General features: G+C 38.6%; 1 non-coding gene across 1 annotated transcript; it reads right to left on the bottom strand.

Annotated features, from left to right (window-relative positions):
• Window positions 1–5,012: 5,012 nt before the first annotated feature.
• On the bottom strand, window positions 5,013–5,119 carry LOC132254680 (small nucleolar RNA R71). Its single transcript, XR_009466988.1, has one exon. It is a non-coding gene; the product is annotated as a small nucleolar RNA R71 (small nucleolar RNA).
• Window positions 5,120–7,230: the final 2,111 nt, after the last annotated feature.

Below are 7,230 nucleotides of genomic sequence, written 5' to 3'. Positions count from 1 at the left end.
TTCCCTAGAAAGATATGGAGCCTTGAGTCATAAAATAGGACTCTTTGTCTGTTCCGCAATTCTTTGTTGGAGATTAGTTGATCATGCCACTTCTTCATCCTCTGTTTTGCAACTTTGGAATTGATGTAAGCATCGTTTCTTAATTCCTCCATCTCATTAAGGTCTAAGCACCTCTTTGCCCCAGCTCTGATCAAGTCCATGTTCAACCTCTTGATTGCCCACCACGCCTTATATTCAACTTCCACAAAGAGGTGGCATGCTTTGCCATAGACGAGACGATAGGGGGACATGCCAAGAATAGTCTTATAAGTTGTTCTATATGCCCATAATGAATCATGTAGCTTAATAGACCAATCTTTTCTGCTTGTAATCATCACTTTCATCAATATGTTTTTTATTTCCCTGTTTGCTAGCTCCACTTGCCTGGAAGTTTGAGGATGATAAGGTGTAGCTACCTTATGCTTCACTCCATACTTGGCTAATAGGGTTTCAAAAGGTTTGTTGCAAAAATGAGTACCTCCATCACTGATTATAGCCTTGGGCACCCCAAATCTTGAGAAGATGTTCTCTTTAAGAAATTTGAGAACCACCCTGTGATCATTATGTTTACAGGGGATTGCCTCCACCCATTTGGAAACATAGTCCATCCCCACCAATATATAAGAGTTACCAAAAGACATTGGGAAAGGTCCCATGAAGTCAATACCCCTGATTACTACTCAAAAAGTGTTATTTCATAGCTTGTAATAAACTCTTTTAAACACTTTTGAGTAGTTGATTCGTGCCCAATTGGTGTCTCAGCTGATTCGTGTCCAGCTGGTGCTCCTTGATTGAGGGAGTAATCAACAAAATTTATAACCTATTACACCATATACTAGGGTAGCAAAGAAAAAGCTACTATAGCATAGTGGCTCTAGAATTGTTCACTGGGATGGGCTTTCACTTCACAATTGATATTAATTCAAAGATGAATTGGTGCTTTTTCATTTCAAGGTTAGCTTTAAAAGAAAACATAAAGATATTTGAGTGAAAAAGGTTTGGTTTTAAACTAACCAAAAATAGTAACTGATTTTACTTACAAAGAAAAGTGTTTCTTGGAGTTCAGATCACTATGCTCAGGTTCCTCATACGAAAAGGAGAGTTCCGGTCACTTGTTTCTTTTCCTTGTATTAGAGAATTAACATATAGTTAATTCTCTAATCGGTGCTGTACAAATGCTTCCCATTAATGGGTTCAAACACTAAATCCCTCTCACTGATGCACCTTGCAATGGCTCATGCCTCTCACCTAGCACTTGCCATTCAAGATGATCTTTAACCTTGGATTACCCGTCAAAAGCTTGCAAGAGATAACTAATAGATGTCTCCTTGGAATCCAAAAGCTTACCAAGTGTTGACTATTCTAGAAAATCCTACCTTCAAACCACCTACCAAAAGCTCGCAAGAGATAAACTAGTGCATCTCCATGGATGGAGATCACTTGCCTTACCAAGTGTTGGCTCAGGTGAATTAAAGGCTTTTTAAGTTAACTAAAAAGATAAAAACCATTAACGGGTCACACTTTCTCTTCATTAAAAACTAAAACAACAAAACTTCCAATTTATGCATGTGGAAACTTACCCAGCTTTCCTCACTCCAAGAGACGAAGAGCCTAGCCTCTCATCCTCTGAGGAAAAATCCTCAGAGTTTGGTTGGCTAGAAAGAAAAAGAACGAGAAAACAAAAATATATATGAAAAGCAGAGCAAGTGCTCTGTAGATATATTTCTTACTTATACAAAAGGGTCGTCTCCTCCTCCCGAGAACAGGCTCCCGAGAGCTATATATAAAGAAAATTACAAAACAAAATATCTGAGGTTATTCACCCCTTTTCCAAACTTAATAACTAAGGAATCCTATAATTGGTGGGTTACAAGGAGAAAATGGGGATTTAGACATAAAAAATCTGAAGCAAAATATCCAAAAGTGTTGGTCGCAAATATTGGGAAACTTCAGGAGAAATTCCACAGCACTGTGCAAAATGGCCGCGAAATCATTTCGCAGCAAAAGGGTGATTTCGCAGCCGTGCAAAATTCTTCCTTCAGCTTGGAGTGATCGGCTTCCAATGGCTGTAACTCCTTCATTTCAACTCCAAATCGTGTACCGTTTGAAGCATTGGATTTCTGACTTCCTGAGCTTCGAAATGACATATAGCATGCATAATTTGGACTCCAGGAAGTGCTCCAAAAGTGGCTGACATGACTGTCATAAAAAATTACTTCATGGCAGATTTCTCTTTGCTTCCCCTCCTTGCATTCCGGATTTGCTTATGGAAAAGGACTTCAAAGCTTCGGTTCTTCATGTTTCTGAGCTTTCCATTGCTTTGAAATGGATTCCAAATAATTCTCCTCAATATCGGATTGCTTTGGTGATCAAAAAGCTATCAAAACACCAAAACTTAACACAATTTGATTAGAATTTATTGCAAGGGTCCTTAACATGTTAATTGGATTAAAAGCTAATAACTACTACTCAAAAGTGTTTAAAAGAGTTAATTACAAGCTATCAAATAGCACTTTTTGAGTAGTAATCAGTAGTAGTTATCACCTTTTAACCCAATTAACATATTAAGGACCTTTGCAATCAATTCTAATAAAATTGTGTTAAGTTTTGGTGTTTTGATAGCTTTTTGATCACCAAAGCAATCAGAGATTGAGGAGAGTTCTTTGGAATCCATAAGCAAATCCAGAATACAAGGAGTATGGGATCCTGCTCATTCCACTCGGACGGGAATCATAGCCATTCCACCCGGGTAGGAATTACACCCGGCTGCCGCCATTACACCTGGCTACCGCCATTACTCTCGGCTGCCGCCATTACACCCGGCTACCGCCACATTCCACCCGGATGTTCACATCTAGAATTCTGACCGCCGAATGGGAGAGGAGAGCGTTTGAATTTCCCCGGTCACACATATCCGGATCCACTTATAGCGCTTACTCGGAGAGTTTCGCAGCCATTTTGCACAGTGCCGCGATGTTCTCCTGAAGTTTCCCGATATGTGCGACCGACATTTTGAGATATTTTGTTTTAGATATTTTGGGATATTTTGCTTTAGATATTTGATGTCTAAATCCCCAAACTCTCCTTGTAACCCACCAATTATAGGATTCCTTAGTCTTTAAGTAAGTACAAAGGGTGAATAACCTCATATATATATAGTTTGTAATTTTCTTTACAAAGATATCTATGTAAAAAACGGAAGAAAGAAATATATTTTATAGAGCACTTGCTCTGTTTTTCCTTTATATAATTGTTTTCTCGTTAGTTTTCTTACTAGCCAAACAAGCTCTGAGGAAGTTTCCTCAGAGAATGAGTCGCTAGACTTTTAGTTCCTTGGAGTTAAGGTTGTCGGGAAAGGTTCCAAGTGCATGAATTAGTAGCTTTGTGGTTTCAGTCATTAATGAAGAGAAAGTGTGATCCTTTAATGATTTCTATGTTTTTAGTTAACTTAAAACACTTTCAATTCACTTGAGTCAACACTTGGTAAAGCAAGTGATCTCCGTCCATGGAGATGCACTAGTTTACCTCTTGCGAGCTTTTGGGAAGTGACTTGAAGGTAGGATTTTCTAGAATTGCCAACACTTGGTAAGATTTTGGACTCCAAAGAGACATCCATTAGTTATCTCTTGCGAGCTTGAGAAGGGAAGTCCAAAGTTAAAGATCACCTTGAATGGCAAATGCTAGGTGAGAGGCACGAGCCATTGCAAGGTGCATCAGTGAGAGGGATTTAGTGTTTGAACCCATTAATGGGAAGCATCTGTACAACACTGGTTAGAGAATTGACTATATGTTAATTATCTAATACGAGGAAATGAACCAAATGACCGGAGCTCTGTTTTTGTATAAGGAACCTTTCCTGTGAACCTAAACCTCCAAGGAATGTTTTTCTTCATAAGTAATTTCCATTACTTTCTTTTTGGTTAGTTTAAGACCAAACCCTTTCCACTCAAACATCTTTTAAACCCTTTTCTTCAAACCCTTTTAAAGCTAACCTTGAAATGAAAAAGTACCAATTTACTTTGAATTGGTATCAGTTGTGAATTGAAAACCCTTCCTAGTGAACGATCCTAGAGCCACTATGCTATGTTAGCTAAGCTATCCTAATGCATGGTGATATAGGTTATAACTTTTGTTGATTACTCTCTCAATCAAAGAGCACCAGCTAGACATGAATCAGCTGAGACACCAATTGAGAACGAATCAAATGGCATCGTTGCCAAGGAAGGTGCCAACTTCATATTGATATTATTTCAAGGTACTTGTGGTTTTCATCACAAGTTTGGTGAGCTTTCTCTCATTTTACTAACTCTTTTAGTTTTTTTTATTTGTTTATATTCTAGCATAGTTTTTAATTTAGTTTTAGTTAATCGAACTCTTTTTGGTAGTTTTGTTTTTGTTTTCCTCTGTTTTTGTTTTTTTTTTCTTTGTTACAGTTGATACTAGTTGTGTATGCCAAAGTGGATATGAGATTGTGGAGGAAGGCTTGTTAAACTTGAAACACCTCATAACAAGGAGTTGGAAGTAATCTTGAACATCATGGAAACTACACCTGAGGATCAGCATAGTCACCATGATCATCAGGACAATCCTAATGAATTCAGATCAATGAGGGACCGTATGCATCCACCTCGTATGAGTGCACCATCATGTATAGTGCCCCCTGCAGAGCAGCTAGTGATCAGACCCCATATTGTGCCACTTCTGCCAACTTTCCATGGAATGGAAAGTGAGAATCCTTATGCCCATATCAAGGAATTTGAAGATGTTTGTAATACATTCCGAGAGGGAGGAGCTTCTATCGACTTGATGAGGCTTAAATTATTTCCTTTTACTGTAAAGGATAAGGCCAAGATTTGGCTTAATTCTTTAAGGCCAAGATTTGGATTAATTCTTTAAGGCCAAGGAGTATCCGTACTTGGACTGATTTACAAGCTGAATTCCTCAAGAAGTTTTTTCCTACTCACAGAACAAATAGCTTGAAAAAGCAAATTTCAAATTTCTCAGCTAAAGAGAATGAGAAATTCTATGAGTGTTGGGAAAGATACATGGAAGCCATTAATGCTTGTCCTCACCATGGCTTTGATTCATGGCTGTTGGTGAGTTATTTCTATGATGGGATGTCTTCCTCAATGAAGCAACTCCTCGAAACAATGTGTGGAGGGGATTTCATGAGTAAGAATCTTGAGGAAGCTATGGATTTCTTGAGTTATGTAGCTGAAGTTTCAAGGGGATGGGATGAATCGAACAGAGGAGAAGTGGGAAAGATGAAGTCCCAACCAAATGCTCTTCATGCTAAGGCTGGGATGTACACCTTGAATGAGAATGTTGATATGAAAGCAAAATTTGCAGCTATGACAAGAAGAGTGGAGGAGCTAGAACTGAAAAAGATGAATGAAGTGCAAGCTGTTGCTGAAACACCAATGCAAGTAAAGCCATGTTCTATTTGTCAATCTTATGAACACTTGGTGGAGGAGTGCCTTACAATTCCAGTTGCTAGAGAAATGTTTGGAGAACAAGCAAATGTCATTGGACAATTCAAGCCCAACAGCAATGCTTCATATGGCAATACTTACAACTCAAGTTGGAGGAATCATCCAAATTTTTCATGGAAGCCGAGAGCACCTCAGAACCAACAACCGGCTTAACCATCTCAACCATCTCAACAAGCTTCAAGTCTTGAACAAGCAATAGTGAATCTCAGCAAGGTTATGGGAGATTTTGTTAGAGAACAAAAATCCATCAATTCTCAACTCAGTCAAAGAATTGACAGTGTAGAGAATACTTTGAATAAAATGATGAATGGGATGCAAAATGATTTATCTCAGAAGATAGATAATCTCCAATACTCAATCTCAAGGCTCACTAATTTGAACACAGTGCAGGAGAAGGGTAGATTTCCTTCTCAACCTCACCAAAACCCCAAGGGTATCCATCAAGTGGAAACTCATGAGGGAGAATCTTCACAGGTGAGAGATGTTAAAGCCTTGATCACTCTAAGGAGTGGTAAGAAGGCTGAGTCACCAACACCCAAGCCATATGTTGAAGAGAAGGAAGAAGAAGAGATAAAGAAGAGGGAGGAAATGAAAGGAAAGAAGAAAGATATCAGTGAAGAGAAGGAGGACCGTGATTCAGCAGTGAATGCAAATCCGGATAAAGAGCTTCTTAAGGAAGAATTGATGAAGAAACACACATCTCCACCTTTTCCTCAAGCTTTGCATGGGAAAAAGGGGATAAAAAATGCATCAGAAATCCTTGAAGTATTGAGGCAAGTGAAAGTCAACATTCCATTGCTGGATATGATTAAGCAAGTTCCATCATATGCAAAGTTCCTAAAGGACCTGTGTACTATCAAAAGAGGGTTGAATGTGAATAAGAAAGCCTTCTTGACTGAACAAGTAAGAGCCATCATACAATGCAAATCTCCTTTGAAGTACAAAGATCCGGGATGTCCTACCATTTCAGTCATGATTGGAGGAAAGGTAGTGGAAAAAGCTTTGTTAGATTTGGGAGCAAGTGTGAATTTGCTACCATACTCTGTTTATAAGCAATTGGGACTTGGTGAATTAAAGCCAACATCAATCACTCTATCTTTAGCTGATAGGTCAGTGAAAATTCCAAGGGGGATAATTAAGGATGTTTTAGTTCAAGTTGATAATTTCTACTATCCAGGAGATTTTGTTGTTCTTGATACTGATCCTTTAATTAAGGAAGCTAATTATGTTCCTATCATCCTTGGAAGGCCATTTCTTGCTACTTCAAATGCAATCATAAATTATAGGAATGGACTTATGCAACTCACTTTTGGCAACATGACACTTGAGCTTAATATCTTTCATATGTCAAAGAGGCTGATTACTCCGGAAGAAGAAGAAGGTCCAGAAGAGGTATGCATAATTGACACTCTAGTGGAGGAGCATTGTGATCAGAATATGCATGACGAGTTGAATGAAAGTCTTGAGGATCTTGAAGAAGGGTTGTCTGAACCCGCTGATGTCCTGGCTACTCTACAAGGTTGGAGGAGGAAAGAAGAGATCCTACCTTTATTCAATAAAGAGGAGGGACAAGATGATGTAACGGAAGAATTCCCGAAGCTCAATTTGAAACCTCTGCCCATGGAGTTAAAATATACATACCTGGAAGAAAATAACCAATGTCCTGTTGTTATATCTTCATCTCTTACCGGTCATCATG

The sequence above is a fragment of the Vitis vinifera genome, chromosome 1, assembly GCF_030704535.1.
Source record: "Vitis vinifera cultivar Pinot Noir 40024 chromosome 1, ASM3070453v1".
Lineage (NCBI taxonomy): Eukaryota > Viridiplantae > Streptophyta > Magnoliopsida > Vitales > Vitaceae > Vitis > Vitis vinifera.
This window is presented reverse-complemented; position numbering and strand designations above follow the sequence as displayed.